The sequence below is a fragment of the Lolium rigidum genome, chromosome 3 (assembly GCF_022539505.1).
Source record: "Lolium rigidum isolate FL_2022 chromosome 3, APGP_CSIRO_Lrig_0.1, whole genome shotgun sequence".
Taxonomy (NCBI): Eukaryota; Viridiplantae; Streptophyta; class Magnoliopsida; order Poales; family Poaceae; genus Lolium; species Lolium rigidum.
Genome location: NC_061510.1, coordinates 47185176 through 47208757, shown reverse-complemented (window position 1 = coordinate 47208757; position 23582 = coordinate 47185176). Strand labels below are relative to the sequence as shown.

At 40.5% G+C, this 23582-nt stretch overlaps 1 pseudogene; it reads right to left on the bottom strand.

Moving 5' to 3' along the window:
- Positions 1 to 414: 414 nt before the first annotated feature.
- The window catches only part of LOC124694790, a 41254-nt pseudogene continuing 18086 nt past the window's right edge, over positions 415 to 23582 (bottom strand).

Genomic DNA, 23582 nt, shown 5'->3' with positions numbered 1-23582 from the left:
TGTACTACTATAGTTCAAGTGTATGAAATTCAGAACGGCGTGCTGAATGCCTGAATCATATCCTACATTCTGCTGCACTTGTGCATGTACATGCCCAACTGGTTGCGCAGCTACAAAGGTGAATCGGCACGAGGTATAGATACATGTACTGTATATCCCTAAACACAATTTTGATACCATACCACATGCCAAGAGATGGAAGTGCAGCCAAATTATTCGGAAGCTATTACCCTGGAGCAGGTAACACATTGGACACAGGTATCTATGTGATTTGAGAACAAACTCAAAACGGCACATTTACAACTCTGCTAACACCTACATCTGGCATATGCAACACACCCTCAATGCGAGTCAAATGCATGTATAAATCTATATCTTATCAAACGTAACAAACATATACGCAACAACATTTTTTCAAGAATCTGTCCACCCCTTGGGGAGCCACCACCGATGGTGCCAGTAGATCATCGCCCAGGACCAGACCTGGAACATGAAGCTGTAGGCTGGAGCCTCATCAGGCAGTCCACTTACGACCAGTGGCAGCCAACGCATAGCGCGAGTCTCTCAGCTCCGAAGGGTTCCATCGGTCGGCCATGAAGATGAATGAATCTCTTACACCTGGTGGTGGCAACACAAATGTGTTCTGGGAGAAGAACGTCGTCGACCGGAATATGTCGTTCCCTCATATGCAGGGATTGCCCAGTGTCTACCAGGGTCCCATGACCGATGTGGTGGCATGAGCCAGATCGGTGTTTGGCTCCCAGTCTGTGCAGCCTGAGGTTATCATGTAGTAGGTGCCATCGAATTTGAAGAACGCAGGAGCTTCTCTATGCTGTCCCATGATAAACCTCTTCCTGTCATTCGCCACGTCGAGGCGGTTGAATGGCCGATGTGGAATTAGATGTCATCGTTGGAAGAGTATATCAGATAGGCCTTCCCGTTATCCTCCTTGAATATGATCATGTCTCTGCTTTCAGTCATGTGGCCGCTTGTTGTAGACGTACCAGACCAGGCCTGCGGGAGAGTCAGTAGCGGCCACTCCTAATGACGCTTTGGTGTAGTTTGTGTCATCTATGTGCATCTGCATCACATATTTGGTAGTCCGATCATTGTAGATCACCTTTGGCCCCTCCAGGATATTGGATTTGTGGAGGTCATGTGTCACATTCTTCCCCTCGCCACGGATCACAATTCTTCCGTTTTTCCATGCCAACAGGTTCTTCGAAGAATAGCAACTCACTCCAACAGTGCCAACCTGGAAAAAAAAAATTAGTTTGTATTTGTTAGAATGATAATATGGACATGTCGAGAATCCTACAGAGAAGAGAGCTGGAATACATAACTTGTGTATGTCAGAAGACATAACAAGATGGTAACAGATGACATAATAAGTTAACCTGCTCAATATAATAATTTATATATTTCCCAAGTAAGAAATGTGTATGCCCACATAACAGACAAGTAAAACTTTGTCATGGAATTCTTAATGATACGAAAATGCCTTAAACCACACTAGAACCAGGCTTTCACTAGTAGAAAAACGGTCAAAGGATTTGACCTTTAGTACCGGTTTTCTTACGAACCGGTACTAGAGGGTTGCTCCGGTGCTCCCCCCTAAATAAAGTTGAAGAGTTATAGTTGGATTTTTTCCTATGTTGGGTCCACCGAAACCCATATCCAGTCAATGTATATCCGTCTATGTTGATACGGTATGTGTACGTCGCGTAAGAAAAAAAAAGAGGGCACGTGAGCAAGATCTTAATATAATCTTTCTATTTCTGCACACGCATGTGACCGTAGATACTACAAAAATAAGGTACACCACAACACGGGTCATACGGGCATGTACAAGGTTGTACGGCCGGTGCACCTACACTAAAATTACAATCGTGCCCTCACTTACGAACATGTATGACAAAATTGATGGGATTCGTAGCATAGAAACCAAAAATTCCTACCGCAAGAACGAAAACCAAGCCAAGATGCAATCTAGAAGATGGTAGCAATGAGGGGATCACGAGACTAACCCTTGAAGATTTCCAAAGCCTACGAGATTAGATCTCGTTGTTGCAGAAGATGATCACTTGCCGCTTGCAAAAGCGCGTAGAAGATCTTGACGGTGCCACAATCGGGCAGCACCTCCGTACTCGGTCACACGTTCGGTGTTGATGAAGACGATGTCCTTCTCCCCGTTCCAGCGGGCAGCGGAAGTAGTAGATCCTCCTCGGAATCCCGGCAGCACGACGGCGTGGTGGCGGTGGTGGTGGAGATCTCCGGCAGGGCTTCGCCTATGCGCTGCGGGAGAGATATGTGGAGGAGGGGCGCTAGGGTTTGGGGAGAGGGGGCTTGGGGCGCCGGCTAGGGTGCCCCTTGGTGGTGCGGCCAACTCATGGTTTTTGGGTGGCCTGCCCCCTCCCCTTGTCCCTCATTATATAGGTGGAACACATCTAGGGTTTGCCCAAGTCTTCGAATACGACCCCAATTCAAAACTGCCATATGGACGAAACCTAGTTGGGTTGGGACTCTCCCCTTTCCCCCCTTGCTTGGCCGGCCAAGGAGGTGGAGTCCACCATGGAATCCACCCTCCCACTTGGTGGGCAAGTTAGGGTTGGTGGAGTCCAACCGTGACTCCACCTTCCATAGTGATTTCTTTCGGATAATTCTAGAAACCACCTTCCATAAATTCACCGGATCATTTCCAAACTTGGAAAGTGACTTCCTATATATGAATCTTATTCTCCGGACCATTCCGGACCTCCTCGTGATGTCCTGGATCCCATCCGAGACTCCGAACAAAACTTCGAACTCCATTCCATATTCCATATCTACTTAAAACGACATCAAACCTTAAGTGTGTCACCCTACGGTTCGTGAACTATGCAGACATGGTTGAGACTTCTCTCCGACCAATAACCAATTCGGGAGCTGGAGATCCATAATGGCTCCCACATATTCAACGATGACTTAGTGATCGATTGAACCATTTACATACGATACCGATTCCCTTTGTCACACGATATTTTACTTGTCCGAGGTTTGATCATCGGTATCTCTATACCTCGTTCAACCTCGTCTCCTGACAAGTACTCTTTACTCGTATCGTGGTATGTGGTCTCTTATGAACCATTCATATGCTTGCAAGCTAATTAGACGACATTCCACCGAGAGGGCCCAGAGTATATCTATCCGTCATCGGGATGGACAAATCCCACTCTTGATTCATATGCCTCAACTCATACTTTCCGAATATTTAATCCCATCTTTATAACCACCCATTTACGCAGTGGCGTTTGATGTAATCAAAGTACCCTTCCGACATAATTGATTTACATGATCTCATGGTCGAAGGACTAGGTAACTATGTATCGAAAGCTTATAGCAAATGAACTTAATGACGTGATCTTATGCTACGCTTAGTTGGGTGTGTCCATTACATCGTTCATCAATGACATATCCTTGTTATTAATAACATCCAATGTTCATGATCACGAAACCATGATCATCTATTAATCAACAAGCTAGTTATACAAGAGGCTTACTAGGGACTCCTTGTTGTTTACATAACACACATGTATCAATGTTTCGGTTAATACAATTATAGCATGCTATGCAAATATTATCATAAACACAAAGATATATTATAATAACCATTTTATTATTGCCTCTTGGGCATATCTCCAACAGTCTCCCACTTGCACTAGAGTCAATAATCTAGTTTACATTTGTAAAGATATAACACATTGGCCTTCCGGTGCTTTATCATGTTTTGCTCACGGGAGAGGTTTTTAGTCAACGGATCCGACACGCTCAGAAACGTATGTATTTTGCAATTCATTTGCGTCTCAACACATCACTCATTTTCCAAATGAGTCGGCATTATTCATATATGTTCAGTCTTCTGGTGGAACCTTAATTCCACGGTCTGAAATATGTCACTAATATTGTTATACACAATATAGCTTCAAAGTTCTGACACTATCGGAACTACACCAAGTTCTCAAAGAACTCTTCGACTTAAACATCCTCAGTCATTGTCAAAACAATGACATACTCTGCCTTTGTTTGTAGAATCCATCACAATATTTAGAACTCATCTAAATCTAGCATAGACAACTTGTAGCTCATTGTGCTACCTTTTAAACAACACTTAGCCTAATTTGAGATTGAAATTTTATTTTTATATGTGACAAAACTAATATCGGTGCAACACCTTACAACGATTTGTTTGTCATTTCTCCATACAAAACTATATATATATATCCTTGGTTCTTCTTAAGTACTCAAGGATATTCTTACTGTTTTTTAATGATCATCACATGAATCATTCTGGTGCATGCTCATAACACTTTTAGAGCACATGACATCTGATTGTGTACATATTATTCGTGATCTATAATCACTCATGTGTTTTTTACTTATTGAGTGTCAGATACACTCAAGTCTTGTTAAACCTTCACATGACAAGAACATTTTCTTAATATTTCTATATTGAACTACTTCAATATCCACTCTATGTACTTTGATTTAAACTTATTATGTGTTTAAATCTATCTTCATAGATCTTGACACTAAATATGTTTCAGTCCATATCCTTTCATTGAAGTTAATTCTCAATGAAACCTTTTAATCAAGTATATAATTACATCATTTATAACCAACTATATGTCATCTACATAAGTATTATAAATATGTCTCAGCGCTCCCACTTAATTTCTTGCAAATGCAATCATCTTCATCGTTTCTGATGAAATCAAAAACTCTTTGACTATTTCATCCGGTGAAGATTCCAGCTCCGCGATACTCACTTCATCCAACTGAAGTTCGTATACCTATCTAGTATTCCACATACTAGCAAAACTCTTGGTTGTATCTTGTATACACCTTTAATACACACTTCTGTTAAGTAATGTATTTTGCCATCCTACTAGCACATCTCATAAAAGAAATGTGTAGCGATTACTAGAATAATCCATATAGACTATAAGCATTGCTACGGAAGATCTAATCTTATCGTATTCAACTCTTTGAACTTTGTCGTAAACAACTTTTCGACAAGTCGAGCTTCTTCAAGGATATTCCATCCAAGTCCATCAATTTTTATAGATCCATTTACTTTCAAAAAGTATTCATCTATCTTGGATTTCATGGCGCATGGCCATTTTAACGGAGTCAAAGCCCATCATAACTTCTTTGTATGTAGTTGGTTTATCATTGTTCAAAATCAATCCTTTGTCCACAAATCATTTATTTGATCACAAAGTAAACCATACCTACAAGGTTCAATATTTACTTTGATCTCCATGACTATAACATTTTGTAGACATGGGAGCCATGATCGTTGTGGCCGCTTCCGGAACTAATTTCCGATGATGCGCTACTCTGATCATTATGCTCAGGTTCATAAACCTTATCAAGTTCTATTGTCCTCCCACTCAAATACTTCGCTAGAAAACAATTTCTTGGAAATAAGCAAGTAACATTAACAAACACTTTTGTCTTTTACTTCATAGTGGAAAGAATTCCCAATCAATTCTTTGGGATAACTGATACGTCTCCGACGTATCGATAATTTCTTATGTTCCATGCCACATTATTGATGATATCTACATGTTTTATACACATTATATGTCATATTTATGCGTTTTCCGGAACTAACCTATTGACGAGATGCTGAAGTGCCAGTTCCTGTTTTCTGCTGTTTTTGGTTTCAGAAATCCTAGTAAGGAAATATTCTCGGAATTGGACGAAATCAACGCCCAGGGGCCTATTTTTACACGAAGCTTCCAGAAGACCGGAGGACTTACGAAGTGGGGCCACGAGGTGGCCGGACACCGGGCGGCGCGGCCCGGGCCTTGGCCGCGCCGGCCCGTCATGTGGGGCCCTCGTGTGGCCCCCCGACCTGCCCTTCCGCCTACTTAAGGTCTCCGTCGCGAAAACCCTATCACGTTCGACGAAACCAGAGAAAACCTTCCGGAGCCGCCGCCATCGCGAAGCCAAGATCCGGGGGACAGGAGTCTCCGTTCCGGCACGCCGCCGGGACGGGGAAGTGCCCCGGAAGGCTTCTCCATCGACACCACCGCCATCTTCATCAACGCTGCTGTCTCCCATGAGGAGGGAGTAGTTCTCCATCGAGGCTCGGGGCTGTACCGGCAGCTATGTGGTTCATCTCTCTCCTATGTACTTCAATACAATAATCTCATGAGCTGCCTTACATGATTGAGATTCATATGATGATGCTTGTAATCTAGATGTCATTATGCTAGTCAAGTGGATTTTACTTATGTGATCTCCGGAGACTCCTTATCCCACGTGTGTAAAGGTGACAGTGTGTGCACCGTGTGGGCCTCTTAGGCTATATTTCACAGAATACTTATTCACTGAGTTATGATTTGAGTTGGATGTCTCTATGAAATTGTGGTGTGTTAGTACCTCCTGTGAATGCTCAAAGTGACAGCATGGGGTGTTCATTAGTACTTGGGAATGCATCTTTAAGGTTTGCCTACATGATGAATTAGTGTTCGTTATCTTGCCGAGAGTAATTCGGAGTAGCATAGTGAAGTGCTTATTTATATCTCTTTATGATTGCAATGTGTTTTGTATCACAATTTATCCGTGTGCTACTCTAGTGATGTTATTAAAGTAGTTTATTCCTCCCGCACGGTGTAATGGTGACGAGTGTGTGCATCGTGTAGTACTTGGCGTAGGCTATGATTGTGATCTCTTGTAGATTATGAAGTTAACTATTGCTATGATAGTATTGATGTGATCTATTCCTCCTTTCGTAGTGTGAAGGTGACAGTGTGCATGCTATGTTAGTACTTGGTTTGGTTATGTTGATCTGTTATGCACTCTAAGGTTATTTAAATATGAACATTGAATATTGTGGAGCTTGTTAACTCCGGCATTGAGGGTTCGTGTAATCCTACACAGTTAGTGGTGTTCATCATCCAACAAGAGGGTGTAGAGTCTAGCATCTATCTATTTATTCTGTTATGTGATCAATGTTGAGAGTGTCCATTAGTGAAAGTATGATCCCTAGGCCTTGTTCCTAAATACTGCTATCGCTGCTTGTTTACTTGTTTTATCGCATCTTTACTTCCTGCAATATTACTACCATCAAGCGCACGCCAGACAAGCACTTTTCTCGGCGCCGTACTACTGCTCATATTCATTCATACCACTTGTATTTCACTATCTCTTCGCCGAACTAGTGCACCTATTAGGTGTGTTGGGGACACAAGAGACTTCTTGCTTTGTGGTTGCAGGGTTGCATGACAGGGATATCTTTGACCTCTTCCTCCCTGAGTTTGATAAACCTTGGGTGATCCACTTAAGGGAAACTTGTTGTTGTTCTACAAACCTCTGCTCTTGGAGGCCCAACACTGTCTACAAGAATAGAAGCACCCGTAGACATCAAGCTATTTTTTGGCGCCGTTGTCGGGGAGGAAAGGTAAAAGGCACTCATACTCCGGTCCCAGGTAACTAAGTACTTTTCTGGCGCCGTTGTGTGTGTGCTCGAAGCTATTTCATTTAGATCCTGCAATTGCATCTTTTTGTTTCTTGTTTACACTAGTTAGGCATAATGGACAACAATGAGCTTCTTATTCTATTTCCTGATTTAAGACATGGATGGTTTGATGCGAAAATTAAAAAACCTATGGAACATATTAGTATGAACGCTTTGAACACCATTGTTGCTAATGATATGGAAAATTCTAAGCTTGGGGAAGCTGGCTTTGATGAGCATGATATTTTTAGTCCCCCAAGCATTGAGGAGAAAATTTACTTTGATGATACTTTGCCTCCTATTTATGATGATTATAATGATATTGGTCTTTTAGTACCGCTCTGTTATGGAGGATAAATTTGATTATGATTACAATATGCCTCCTATATTTGATGATGAGAATAATAATGATAGCTACTTTGTTGAATTTGCTCCCACTACAACTAATAAAATTGATTATGCTTATGTGGAGAGTAATGATACTTTTATGCATGTGAATAAGAATGCTTTATGTGATACTTATATTGTTGAGTTTGTTCATGATGTCTCTGAAAATTATTATGAGAGAGGAAAATATGGTTGTAGAAATTTTCATGTTACTAAAACACCTCTCTATATGCTGAAATTTTTGAAGTTACACTGGTTTTATCTTTCTATGCTTGTTACTTTGCTCTTCATGAACTTGTTTATTTACAAAACTCCTATGCATAGGAAGCATGTTAGGCTTAAATTTGTTTTGAATTTGCCTCTTGATGCTCTCTTTTGCTTCAACTCTTATTTCTTGCGCGAGCATCATTAAAACTGCTGAGCCCATCTTAATGGCTATAAAGAAAGCACTTCTTGGGAGATAACCCATGTGTTTATTTTGCTACAGTACCTTTGTTTTATATTTGTGTCTTGGAAGTTGTTTACTACTGTAGCAACCTCTCCTTATCATGTTTTTGTGCCAAGTAAAGTCTCTATGGTAAAGTTGATGCTAGATTTGGATTGCTGCGCAGAAACAGCATTGCTGTCTGTCACGAATTCGCGCAGAAGTCTCTGTAAAAAAATCAAAAAAATCTGCAAATTTACGTGTGTGATCCTCAGATATGTACGCAACTTTCATTAGTTTTGAGTTTTTCCATTTGAGCAAGTTAAGTGCCCCTTCCAGGTTCGTCTTTACGGACTGTTCTGTTTTTGACAGATTCTGCCTTTTATTTCGCATTGCCTCTTTTGTTAAGTTGAATGAGTTTCTTTGTTCCATTTACTTTCAGAAGTTTTGTGCAATGTCCAGAAGTGTTAAGAATGATTGTGTCACCTCTGAACATGTGAGTTTTTGATTATGCACTAACCCTCTAATGAGTTTGCTTTGAGTTTGGTATGGAGGAAGTTTTCAAGGGTCAAGAGAGGAGGATGATATACTATGATCAAGAAGAGTGAAAGCTCTAAGCTTGGGGATGCCCCGTGGTTCACCCCTGCATATTTCAAGAAGACTCAAGCGTCTAAGCTTGGGGATGCCCAAGGCATCCCCTTCTTCATCGACAACTTATCAGGTTTCTTTTCTTGAAACTATATTTTTATTCAGTCACATCTTATGTACTTTACTTGGAGCGTCCGTGTGCTTTTGTTTTTGTTTTTGTTTGAATAAATGCTTGTGTGGGAGAGAGACACGCTCCGCTGGTTCATATGAACACATGTGTTCTTAGCTTTTAATGTTCATGGCGAAGGTTGAAACTGCTTCGTTAATTGTTATATGGTTGGAAACGGAAAATGCTACATGTAGTAATTGGTAAAATGTCTTGAATAATTTGATACTTGGCAATTGTTGTGCTCATGTTTAAGCTCTTGCATCATATACTTTGCACCCATTAATGAAGAAATACATAGAGCTTGCTAAAATTTGGTTTGCATATTTGGTCTCTCTAAAGTCTAGATAATTTCTAGTATTGAGTTTTGAACAACAAGGAAGACGGTGTAGAGTCTTATAATGTTTACAATATGTCTTTTATGTGAGTTTTGCTGCACCGGTTCATCCTTGTGTTTGTTTCAAATAAACCTTGCTAGCCTAAACCTTGTATCGAGAGGGAATACTTCTCATGCATCCAAAATCCTTGAGCCAACCACTATGCCATTTGTGTCCACCATACCTACCTACTACATGGTATTTCTCTGCCATTCCAAGCAAATACTTCATGTGCTACCTTTAAACAATTCAAAAGCTATTATCTCTTATTTGTGTCAATGTTTTATAGCTCATGAGGAAGTATGTGGTGTTTTATCTTTCGATCTTGTCATTTACTTCGGACAGACTTTCAACAATGGATTAGTGGCTTCATCCGCTTATCCAATAATTTTGCAAAAAGAGCTGGCAATGGGGTGCCCAGCCCCAATTAATTAACTTGCATTAATAATTCTCTTCACATGTTTTGCTCTGATTCATCAGTAAGCAACTTAATTTTGCAAATAGACACTCCTTCATGGTATGTGATTGTTGGAAGGCACCCGAGGATTCGGTTAGCCATGGCTTGTGAAAGCAAAAGGTTGGGAGGAGTGTCATCTAAAAAATAAAAAAATATAAACTAAACTAAAGTACATGTGTAAACAAAAGAGAAGAGGGATGATCTACCTTGCTGGTAGAGATAACGTCCTTCATGGGAGCCGCTCTTGAAAGTCTGGTTGATGAGGTAGTTAGAGTACCCACTACCATTCGTTGACAACAACAAACACCTCTCAAAACTTTACTTTTATGCTCTCTACATGATTTCAAAACTTGAAAAGCTCTAGCACATGATTTAATCCCTGCTTCCCTCTGCGAAGGGCCTTTCTTTTACTTTATTGTTGAGTCAGTTTACCCATTTCTCTCCACCTCAAGAAGCAAACACTTGTGTGAACTGTGCATTGATTCATACATACTTGCATATTGCACTTGTTATATTACTTTACATTGACACTATCCATGAGATATACATGTTATAAGTTGAAAGCAACCGCTGAAACTTAATCTTCCTTTGTGTTGCTTCAATACCTTTACTTTGATTTATTGCTTTATGAGTTAACTCTTATGCAAGACTTATTGATGCTTGTCTTGAAGTACTATTCATGAAAAGTCTTTGCTTTATGATTCATTTGTTTACTCATGTCATTACCATTGTTTTGATCACTGCATTCATTACATATGCTTACAATAGTATGATCAAGGTTATGATGGCATGTCACTCCAGAAATTATCTTTGTTATCGTTTACCTGCTCGGGACGAGCGAACTAAGCTTGGGGATGCTGATACGTCTCCGACGTATCGATAATTTCTTATGTTCCATGCCACATTATTGATGATATCTACATGTTTTATACACATTATATGTCATATTTATGCGTTTTCCGGAACTAACCTATTGACGAGATGCCGAAGTGCCGGTTCTCGTTTTCTCGCTATTTTTGGTTTCAGAAATCCTAGTAAGGAAATATTCTCGGAATTGGACGAAATCAACGCCCGGGGGCCTATTTTTACACGAAGCTTCCGGAAGACCGGAGGACTTACGAAGTGGGGCCACGAGGTGGCCGGACACCAGGCGGCGCGGCTCGGGCCTTGGCCGCGCCGGCTCGTCGTGTGGGGCCCTCGTGTGGCCCCCCGACCTGCCCTTCCGCCTACTTAAAGTCTCCGTCGCGAAAACCCTATCACGTTCGACGAAACCGGAGAAAACCTTCCGGAGCCGCCGCCATCGCGAAGCCAAGATCCGGGGGACAGGAGTCTCCGTTCCGGCACGCCGCCGGGACGGGGAAGTGCCCCGGAAGGCTTCTCCATCGACACCACCGCCATCTTCATCAACGCTGCTTGTCTCCCATGAGGAGGGAGTAGTTCTCCATCGAGGCTCGGGGCTGTACCGGTAGCTATGTGGTTCATCTCTCTCCTATGTACTTCAATACAATAATCTCATGAGCTGCCTTACATGATTGAGATTCATATGATGATGCTTGTAATCTAGATGTCATTATGCTAGTCAAGTGGATTTTACTTATGTGATCTCCGGAGACTCCTTGTCCCACGTGTGTAAAGGTGACAGTGTGTGCACCGTGTGGGTCTCTTAGGCTATATTTCACAGAATACTTATTCACCGAGTTATGATTTGAGTTGGATGTCTCTATGAAATTGTGGTGTGTTAGTACCTCCTGTGAATGCTCAAAGTGACAGCGTGGGGTGTTCATTAGTACTTGGGAATGCATCTTTAAGGTTTGCCTACATGATGAATTAGTGTTCGTTATCTTGCCGTAGAGTAATTCAGAGTAGCATAGTGAAGTGCTTATTTATATCTCTTTATGATTGCAATGTGTTTTGTATCACAATTTATCTGTGTGCTACTCTAGTGATGTTATTAAAGTAGTTTATTCCTCCTGCACGGTGTAATGGTGACAGTGTGTGCATCGTGTAGTACTTGGCGTAGGCTATGATTGTGATCTCTTGTAGATTATGAAGTTAACTATTGCTATGATAGTATTGATGTGATCTATTCCTCCTTTCGTAGTGTGAAGGTGACAAGTGTGCATGCTATGTTAGTACTTGGTTTGGTTATGTTGATCCGTTATGCACTCTAAGGTTATTTAAATATGAACATTGAATATTGTGGAGCTTGTTAACTCCGGCATTGAGGGTTCGTGTAATCCTACACAGTTAGTGGTGTTCATCATCCAACAAGAGGGTGTAGAGTCTAGCATCTATCTATTTATTCTGTTATGTGATCAATGTTGAGAGTGTCCATTGGTGAAAGTATGATCCCTAGGCCTTGTTCCTAAATACTGCTATCGCTACTTGTTTACTGTTTTACTGCATCTTTACTTCCTGCAATATTACTACCATCAACTGCACGCCAGCAAGCACTTTTCTGGCGCCGTACTACTGCTCATATTCATTCATACCACTTGTATTTCACTATCTCTTCGCCGAACTAGTGCACCTATTAGGTGTGTTGGGGACACAAGAGACTTCTTGCTTTGTGGTTGCGGGGTTGCATGAGAGGGATATCTTTGACCTCTTCCTCCCTGAGTTCGATAAACCTTGGGTGATCCACTTAAGGGAAACTTGCTGCTGTTCTACAAACCTCTGCTCTTGGAGGCCCAACACTGTCTACAAGAATAGAAGCACCCGTAGACATCAATAACCAACAAAGACATTCATCCGATTTTGGTTGTAAACTCTTAGACCAAAATTTAAAGAAAGGACTATTAGGGTTTATACCCATGCCATAACTCGTATGGTGTCATTTCAACGGATCATGATGATACTCTATTCAGTGTAAAAGCGGTAGTCACTAAAGCATAATCCACAAAAATATAATGGCATCAATATTTTATCTCATCATTGACCCAACAAGGTTTGGATACATCTCTCGGATACTCCATCATCACTATGATACTCCAAGAAACGTGAGTTGTAGAACAATTTCATAACTCTCTTAGATGTTCGCTAAAACTCGTAATTCAAATATTTCCACTATGATCCAATCATAGATATTTGACTTTTCTATTACGATGATTTCCACTTCATGCTGAAATTTATTTGAATCCATTCAAATGTTTCAAACTTCTTCCTTATCGAATATATCCACATATATATACTCAATTCATTGTTGGAAGTTTTCATGAAGTAGAAGAATCTCCCGCACACAACTAGGCCCAGTGAACAACATATATCATCATGTATGTTTCCACTAAGTTAGTTGCCCGTTCAACTCTTGGCCTATGAACGGTATTTCAGTCATTCCTTTTAGAAAAGATTTGCAAGCGCCAAATGACTCCAAAAATCCATTTGCATGGAGTTCCTTCATGCGTTCCTTTCTAACATGACCTAAATGGCGGTTCCACAAATAAGTGGAATTCAAATCATTTTACTTATGGCATTTTAGCGTCAGTGTTATGTATGTGTGTTTCACCATTAAGATTTATAATAACTTATCCATCGTACATGGAGTAATGTCATAATTTGAACAACTCATTGTTTTCATTTGACCAGAGCAAAATAACAATCATTAAGTTCTTTATTATAAACTCTAAGGGCTAGATAGAATGCCAACGACGAACATAGTAACACTTTATTTTTGTTCCAGACGTGCATTCCTATCATATTCCTTGTCAGTCACTTAGGCCATTGTATTCTTGTATTGCGTTGTTTTTTATGACACTTCATACCAACCAATATGGTACAAATACTCAAGAATTTCATTGTGTGACAAAACCCGGAATACATTCATAACATGTATATCAACAATATATACCTGAGCTAGACTTTCTAGTCTTTTCTTTCTTTCTGGCAATAATCTTTTGTAGTTTCTCTTTTAGTTTTCCTCATTATTCAGAAAAATACTTCAGCATCAATAACTTCTAGGTTTGTTGGTCAAATACCAATAACCTTGAGGTTCTTACTTTGAAGTTGATCATCATATGACAAGTGTTCCAGATTTCACTATTAGTAACTCCGTAATATGATGAACAATTTCACTCATAATTTTATCCATCATATCATGACGACTTTCCGAGACCATGTCTGTACATGCTAGGCTCGTAAAGTTTAACCTCAGTATTCGCATGTGCAAATCTGGCTTGCACCCGTTGTATGCACACGTAGAATCTATAACACCCGATCATCACGTGATGCTTCGAAACGACGAGTCTTTGCAACGGTGCATACTAAGAACGATCACTTCATGGATATGCGAATATCGTTAGTGCCCCAATAGTTGGAGGATTGGGACGCCTGGCGTCTTCAACCTTCATACATTCCCATAAAACTTATGAGTTTATGTAGTCTCACCAAATTATATTCTATCATCTTGCAACAAGGTCTTAGATATCACATATATCTCATACCTCGCTTATTTCTGAAAACAAAATTTTCAGCTCCTTTCTTTTCAAACAGATTTGAACTTCAAGTTTCACGGAGACAAGATGATTCTAGGTACTAATTGAAACCATTGTTCTTTGAATAAGCAATGTGAGGTTTACTAAAAGTTTGCAATAGGACTTAATTATTTCTTGATTATTTAACAATACGGTACCAGTCCGTAAAGTTTCTTGTCAGACTTAACAGTATTCTATCTCAATTACAAGACTAGCGCATGGTAGAAATTTGATGCCAATACTACAAAATTAATTCAAAATACTACTCAGACTATGTTCATGATAATTAGTTCATGTTTTAATCTAATTACTAATGAACTCCCACTTAATACAACATCCCTCATAGTTGTTAAATGGTACACGATCCAAATTCACTACACCAAAACCGATCATCACGTGAGATGATGTAGCTTCAATGGTGAACATCAACATGTTGATCATATCATCCATATGATTCGTGTTCAACCTTTCGGTTTCCTGTGTTCTGAGGCCATGTCTGTACATGCTAGGCTCGCCAAGCAAACCCGTGTGCAAACATGTCTTACACCCATTGTATGTGAACGTAGAGTCTATCACATCCGATCATCACGAGATGCTTCGAAACGACGAACTGTAGCAACAGTGCATACGAGGGGAGAACACTTTATTATCTTGATATTAATGTGAGGGTCATCTTATAATGCTACCGTCGCGATCTAAGCAAAATAAGACGCATAAAGGATTAACATCACATGCAATTCATATGTGATATGATATGGCCCTTTAGTCTTTGCGCCTTTGACTTCATCTCCAAAGCACAGACATGATCGCCATCATCAACGGGCATGATCTCCATCATCGTCGGCGTAGCGTCAAGGTCCATGGCACCGTCTTCATGGTTGTTCACCGTGTGTAGCAACTATTACAACTACTTTGAAATAATACTACAACATGAAATATAAAGACAACCATAAGGCTCGTGCCGGTTGCCACAATACAATAATGATCATCTCATACATATTCATCATCACATCATGGCCATATCACATCACCAAACCCTGCAAAAACAAGTTAGACGCCTCTAATTTGGTTTGCATATTTTACGTGGTTTAGGGTTTTCGAGTAAGATCCAATCTACCTATGAACATGAACCACAACGGTGATACTAGTGTTGTCAATAGAAAGAGTAAATTGAATCTTCACTATGGTGAGAGAGACAGACACCCGCAAAGCCACTTATGCAATACAAGTTGCATGTCTTACGTGGAGCAAGTCTCATGAACGCGGTCATGTAAAGTTAGCCCGGGCCGCTTCATCCCACCATGCCGCAAGATGCAAAGTACACAAACTAAAGACAACAAAGCATCAACGCCCACAAAACAATTGTGTTCTACTCGTGCAACCAATCTATGCATAGACACGACTCTGATACCACTGCTGGGATTCGTAGCATAGAAAACAAAAAATTTCCTACCGCAAGAACGAAAACCAAGCCAAGATGCAATCTAGAAGATGGTAGCAGCGAGGGGATCACGAGACTAACCATTGAAGATTTCCAAAGCCTACGAGATTAGATATCGTTGTTGCAGAAGATGATCACTTGCCGCTTGCAAAAGCGCGTAGAAGATCTTGACGGTGCCACAATCGGGCAGCACCTCCGTACTCGGTCACACGTTCGGTGTTGATGAAGACGACGTCCTTCTCCCTGTTCCAGCGGGCAGCGGAAGTAGTACATCCTCCTCGGAATCCCGGCAGCACGACGGCGTGGTGGCGGTGGTGGTGGAGATCTCTGGCAGGGCTTCGCCTATGCGCTGCGGGAGAGATATGTGGAGGAGGGGCGCTAGGGTTTGGGGAGAGGGGGGCTTGGGGCGCTGGCTAGGGTGCCCCTTGGTGGTGCGGCCAACTCATGGTCTTTGGGTTGCCGGCCCCCTCCCCTTGTCCCTCATTATATAGGTGGAACACATCTAGGGTTTGCCCAAGTCTTCGAATAAGACCCCAATTCAAAACTGCCATATGGACGAAACCTAGTTGGGTTGGGACTCTCCCCTTTCCCCCCTTGCTTGGCTGGCCAAGGAGGTGGAGTCCACCATGGACTCCACCCTCCCACTTGGTGGGCAAGTTAGGGTTGGTGGAGTCCAACCGGGACTCCACCTTCCATAGTGATTTCTTCCGGATAATTCTAGAAACCACCTTCCATAAATTCACCGCATCATTTCCAAACTTGGAAAGTGACTTCCTATATATGAATCTTATTCTCCGGACCATTCCGGACCTCCTCGTGATGTCCTGGATCCCATCCGAGACTCCGAACAAAACTTCGAACTCCATTCCATATTCCATATCTACTTAAAATGACATCAAACCTTAAGTGTGTCACCCTACGGTTCGTGAACTATCCAGACATGGTTGAGACTTCTCTCCGACCAATAACCAATAGCAGGATCTGGAGATCCATAATGGCTCCCACATATTCAACGATGACTTAGTGATCGATTGAACCATTTACATACGATACCGATTCCCTTTGTCACACGATATTTTACTTGTCCGAGGTTTGATCATCGGTATCTCTATACCTCGTTCAACCTCGTCTCCTGACAAGTACTCTTTACTCGTATCGTGGTATGTGGTCTCTTATGAACCATTCATATGTTTGCAATCTAATTAGACGACATTCCACCGAGAGGGCCCAGAGTACATATATCCGTCATCGGGATGGACAAATCCCACTCTTGATCCATATGCATCAACTCATACTTTCCGAATACTTAATCCCACCTTTATAACCACCCATTTACGCAGTGGCTTTTGATGTAATCAAAGTACCCTTCCGGCATAAGTGATTTACATGATCTCATGGTCGAAGGACTAGGTAACTATGTATCGAAAGCTTATAGCAAATGAACTTAATGACGTGATCTTATGCTACGCTTAGTTGGGTGTGTCCATTACATCATTCATCAATGACATAACCTTGTTATTAATAACATCCTATGTTCATGATCATGAAACCATGATCATCTATTAATCAACAAGCTAGTTATACAAGAGGCTTGATGCGCGTGAAACACACGTCCGTTGGGAACCCCAAGAGGAAGGTGTGATGTGCACAGCAGTAAGTTTTCCCTCAGAAAGAAACCAAGGTTTATCGAACCAGGAGGAGCCAAGAAGCACGTTGAAGGTTGATGGCGGAGGGATGTAGTGCGGCGCAACACCGGTGATTCCGGCGCCAACGTGGAACCTGCACAACACAACCAAAGTACTTTGCCCCAACGTAACAGTGAGGTTGTCAATCTCACCGGCTTGCTGTAACAAAGGATTAACCGTATTGTGTGGAAGATGATTGTTTGCAGAAAATAGTAAAGAACAATTATTGCAGTAGATTGTATGCGATGTAAAGAATAGGACCGGGGTCCACAGTTCACTAGAGGTGTCTCTCCCATAAGATAAATAGCATGTTGGGTGAACAAATTACGGTCGGGCAATTGACAAATAAAGAGGGCATGACAATGCACATACATGATATGATAAGTATTGTGAGATTTAATTGGGCATTACGACAAAGTACATAGACCGCTATCCGAGCATGCATCTATGCCTAAAAAGTCCACCTTCAGGTTATCATCCGAACCCCTTCAGGTATTAAGTTGCAAACAACAGACAATTGCATTAAGTATGGTGCGTAATGTAATCAACAACTACATCCTTGGACATAGCATCAATGTTTTATCCCTAGTGGCAACAACACATCCACAACCTTAGAACTTTCTGTCACTGTCCCGGATTTAATGGAGGCATGAACCCACTATCGAGCATAAATACTCCCTCTTGGAGTTAAGAGCAAAAACTTGGCTAGAGCCTCTACTAATAACGGAGAGCATGCAAGATCATAAACAACACATAGGTAATAGATTGATAATTAACATAACATAGTATTCTCTATCCATCGGATCCCGACAAACACAACATATAGCATTACAGATAGATGATCTTGATCATGTTAGGCAGCTCACAAGATCCAACAATAAAGCACATAAGGAGAAGACGACCATCTAGCTACTGCTATGGACCCATAGTCCAGGGGTGAACTACTCACTCATCACTCCGGAGGTGACCATGGCGGTGAAGAGTCCTCCGGGAGATGATTCCCCTCTCCGGCAGGGTGCCGGAGGCGATCTCCTGAATCCCCCGAGATGGGATTGGCGGCGGCGGTGTCTCAGTAAGGTTTTCCGTATCGTGGCTCTCGGTCCTGGGGGTTTCGCGACGAAGACTTTAAGTAGGCGGAAGGGCGGAGTCGGGAGAGTCACGGGGGCCCCACACGCTAGGGCCGCGCGGGCCCCCCTGGGCCGCGCCGCCCTAGTGTGGCGGCGCCTCGTGGCCCCACTTCGTCTCCCCTCCGGTCTTCTGGAAGCTTCGTGTAAAAATAGGACCCTGGGCGTTGATTTCGTCCAATTCCGAGAATATTTCCTTTGTAGGATTTCTGAAACCAAAAACAGCAGAAAAGAGCAACTGGCTCTTCGGCATCTTGTTAATAGGTTAGTGCCGGAAAATGCATAAATACGACATATAATGTGTATAAAACATGTAGATATCATCAATAATGTGGCATGGAACATAAGAAATTATAGATACGTTTGAGACGTATCAAGCATCCCCAAGCTTAGTTCCTGCTCGTCCCGAGCAGGTAAACGATAACAATAATAATTTCTTAAGTGACATGCCATCATAACCTTGATCATACTATTGTAAGCATATGTAATGAATGCAGTGATCAAAACAATGGTAATGACATGAGTAAACAAATGAATCATAAAGCAAAGACTTTTCATGAATAGTACTTCAAGACAAGCATCAATAAGTCTTGCATAAGAGTTAACTCATAAAGCAATAAATCAAAGTAAAGGTATTGAAGCAACACAAAAGAAGATTAAGTTTCAGCGGTTGCTTTCAACTTATAACATGTATATCTCATGGATATTGTCAATGTAAAGTAATATAACAAGTGCAATATGCAAGTATGTAGGAATCAATGCACAGTTCACACAAGTGTTTGCTTCTTGAGGTGGAAAGAGATAGGTGAACTGACTCAACATAAAAGTAAAAGAAAGGTCCTTCAAAGAGGAAAGCATCGATTGCTATATTTGTGCTAGAGCTTTTATTTTGAAAACATGAAACAATTTTGTCAACGGTAGTAATAAAGCATATGTATCATGTAAATTATATCTTACAAGTTGCAAGCCTCATGCATAGTATACTAATAGTGCCCGCACCTTGTCCTAATTAGCTTGGACTACCGGGATCATCGCAATACACATGTTTTAACCAAGTGTCACAAAGGGGTACCTCCATGCCGCCTGTACAAAGGTCTAAGGAGAAAGCTCGCATTTTGGATTTCTCGCTTTTGATTATTCTCAACTTAGACATCCATACCGGGACAACATGGACAACAGATAATGGACTCCTCTTTAATGCATAAGCATGTAGCAACAATTAGTGTTCTCATATGAGATTGAGGATATATGTCCAAAACTGAAACTTCCACCATGATTCATGGTTTTAGTTAGCGGCCCAATGTTCTTCTCTAACAATATGCATGCTCTAACCATTAAGTGGTAGATCTCCCTTACTTCAGACAAGACGGACATGCATAGCAACTCACATGATATTCAACAAAGAGTTGATGGCGTCCCCAGGAACATGGTTATCGCACAACAAGCAACTTAATAAGAGATAAAGTGCATAAGTACATATTCAATACCAAAATAGTTTTTAAAGCTATTTTATCCCATGAGCTATATATTGCAAAGGCGAATGATGGAATTTTAAAGGTAGCACTCAAGCAATTTACTTTGGAATGGCGGAGAAATACCATGTAGTAGGTAGGTATGGTGGACACAAATGGCATAGTGGTTGGCTCAAGGATTTTGGATGCATGAGAAGTATTCCCTCTCGATACAAGGTTTAGGCTAGCAAGGTTTATTTGAAACAAACACAAGGATGAACCGGTGCAGCAAAACTCACATAAAAGACATATTGTAAACATTATAAGACTCTACACCGTCTTCCTTGTTGTTCAAAACTCAATACTAGAAATTATCTAGACTTTTAGAGAGACCAAATATGCAAACCAAATTTTAGCAAGCTCTATGTATTTCTTCATTAATGGGTGCAAAGTATATGATGCAAGAGCTTAAACATGAGCACAACAATTGCCAAGTATCAAATTATCCAAGACATTTTAGAATTACTACATGTAGCATTTCCCAATTTCAACCATATAACAATTTAACGAAGAAGATTCAACCTTCGCCATGAATACTATGAGTAAAGCCTAAGGACATATTTGTCCATATGCAACAGCGGAGCGTGTCTCTCTCCCACACAATGAATGCTAGGATCCATTTTATTCAAACAAAAACAAAAACGAAAACAAACGAGACGCTCCAAGCAAAGCACATAAGATGTGGCTGAATAAAAATATAGTTTCAGGGGAGGAACCTGATGATGTTGTCGATGAAGAAGGGGATGCCTTGGGCATCCCCAAGCTTAGACGCTTGAGTCTTCTTAAAATATGCAGGGGTGAACCACCGGGGCATCCCCAAGCTTAGAGCTTTCACTCCTCTTGATCTTAGTATATCATACTCCTCTCTTGACCCTTGAAAACTTCCTTCACACCAAACTTCAAGCAAACTCATTAGAGGGTTAGTGCATAATCAAAAATTCACATGTTCAGAGGTGACACAATCATTATTAATACTTCTGGACATTGCACAAAGCTACTTGGACATTAATGGATCAAAGAAATTCATCCAACATAGCAAAAGAGGCAATGCGAAATAAAAGGCAGAATCTGTCAAAAACAGAACAGTCCGTAAAGACGAACCTGGAAGGGGCACTTAACTTGCTCAAACGGAAAAACTCAAAACTAATGAAAGTTGCGTACATATCTGAGGATCACGCACGTAAATTTGCAGATTTTTTTTTGATTTTTTTACAGAGACTTCGGCGCAAATTCGTGACAGACAGCAATGCTGTTTCTGTGCAGCAATCCAAATCTAGCATCAACTTTACCATAGAGACTTTACTTGGCACAAAAACATGATAAGGAGAGGTTGCTACAGTAGTAAACAACTTCCAAGACTCAAATATAAAACAAAGTACTGTAGTAAAAACATGGGTTGTCTCCCATAAGCGCTTTTCTTTAACGCCTTTCAGCTAGGCGCATAAAGTGTATATCAAGTATTATCAAGAGATGAAGCATCAACAGCATAATTTGTTCTAATAATAGAATCATAAGGTAACTTCATTCTTTTTCTAGGGAAGTGTTCCATACCTTTCTTGAGAGGAAATTGATATTTAATATTACCTTCCTTCATATCAATAGTAGCACCAACGGTTCGAAGAAAAGGTCTTCCCAATATAATGGGACAAGATGCATTGCATTCAATATCCAAGACAACAAAAATCAACGGGGACAAGGTTATTGTTAACCATAATGCGAACATTATCAACTCTCCCCAAAGGTTTCTTTTTAGCATTATCAGCAAGATTAACATCCAAATAGCAATTTTTCAATGGTGGCAAGTCAAGCATATCATAGATTTTCTTAGGCATAACAGAAATACTTGCACCAAGATCACATAAAGCATTACAATCAAAATCATTGACCCTCATCTTAATGATAGGCTCCGAACCATCTTCTAACTTCCTAGGAATAGAGGTTTCAAGTTTTAGTTTCTCTTCTCTAGCTTTTATGAGAGCATTTGTAATATGTTTTGTAAAGGCCAAATTTATAGCACTAGCATTGGGAATTTTAGCAAGTTTTTGTAAGAACTTTATAACTTCAGAGATGTGACAATCATCAAAATCTAAATCATTATGAGCTACAGCAATGGGATCATCATCCCAATGTTGGAAAAAATTTCAGCAGTTTTATCACAAGCAGTTTCAGCAGTTTTAGCAATTTCAGGCAGTTTTGTACGCTTTGCACTAGGAGTAGATACATTGCCAACACCTATTATTTTACCATTGATAGTAGGAGGTGTAGCAACATGTGAATCATTATCATTACTAGTGGTGCTAATAGTCCAAACTTTAGCTACATTATTCTCTTTAGCTAGTTTTTCATTTTCTTCTCTATCCCACCTAGCACGCAATTCAGCCATCAATCTTATATTCTCATTAATTCTAACTTGGATGGCATTTGCTGTAGTAGTAATATTATTATCAATATCCTTATTAGGCATAACTTTTAATTTTAAAAGATCAACATCAGAGGCAAGTCTATCAACTCTAGAAGCAAGAATATCAATTTTATCAAGCTTTTCCTCAATAGATTTGTTAAAAGCGGTTTGTGTACTAATAAATTCTTTAAGCATGGCTTCAAGACCAGGGGGTACACTCCTATTATTGTTGTAAGAATTCCCATAAGAATTACCATAACCGTTACCATTAGCAGAAGGATATGACCTATAGTTATTACCGAATTGTTCCTATAAGCATTGTTGTTGAAATTATTATTTTTTATGAAATTCACATCAACATTTTCTTCTTGAGCAACCAATGAAGCTAAAGGAACATTATTAGGATCAACATTAGATCTACCATTCACAAGCATAGACATAATCACATCAATCTTATCACTCAAGGAGGAGGTTTCTTCAACAGAATTTACCTTTTTACCTTGTGGAGCTCTTTCCGTGTGCCATTCAGAGTAATTTATCATCATATTATCAAGAAGCTTTGTTGCCGCCCCCAAAGTGATGGACATAAAGGTACCTCCAGCAGCTGAATCCAATAGGTTCCGCGAAGAAAAATTTAGTCCTGCATAGAAGGTTTGGATGATCATCCAAGTAGTCAGTCCATGGGTTGGGCAATTCTTTACCAAAGATTTCATTCTCTCCCATGCTTGAGCAACATGTTCATTATCTAATTGCTTAAAATTCATTATGCTACTTCTCAAAGATATAATTTTAGCGAGGAGGATAATATCTACCAATAAAAGCATCCTTACATTTAGTCCATGAATCAATACTATTCTTAGGCAAAGATAGCAACCAATCTTTAGCTCTTCCTCTTAATGAGAAAGGAAACAATTTCAATTTTATAATATCACCATCTACATCCTTATACTTTTGCATTTCACATAGTTCAACAAAATTATTAAGATGGGCAGCAGCATCATCAGAACTAACACCGGAAAATTGCTCTCTCATAACAAGATTAAGT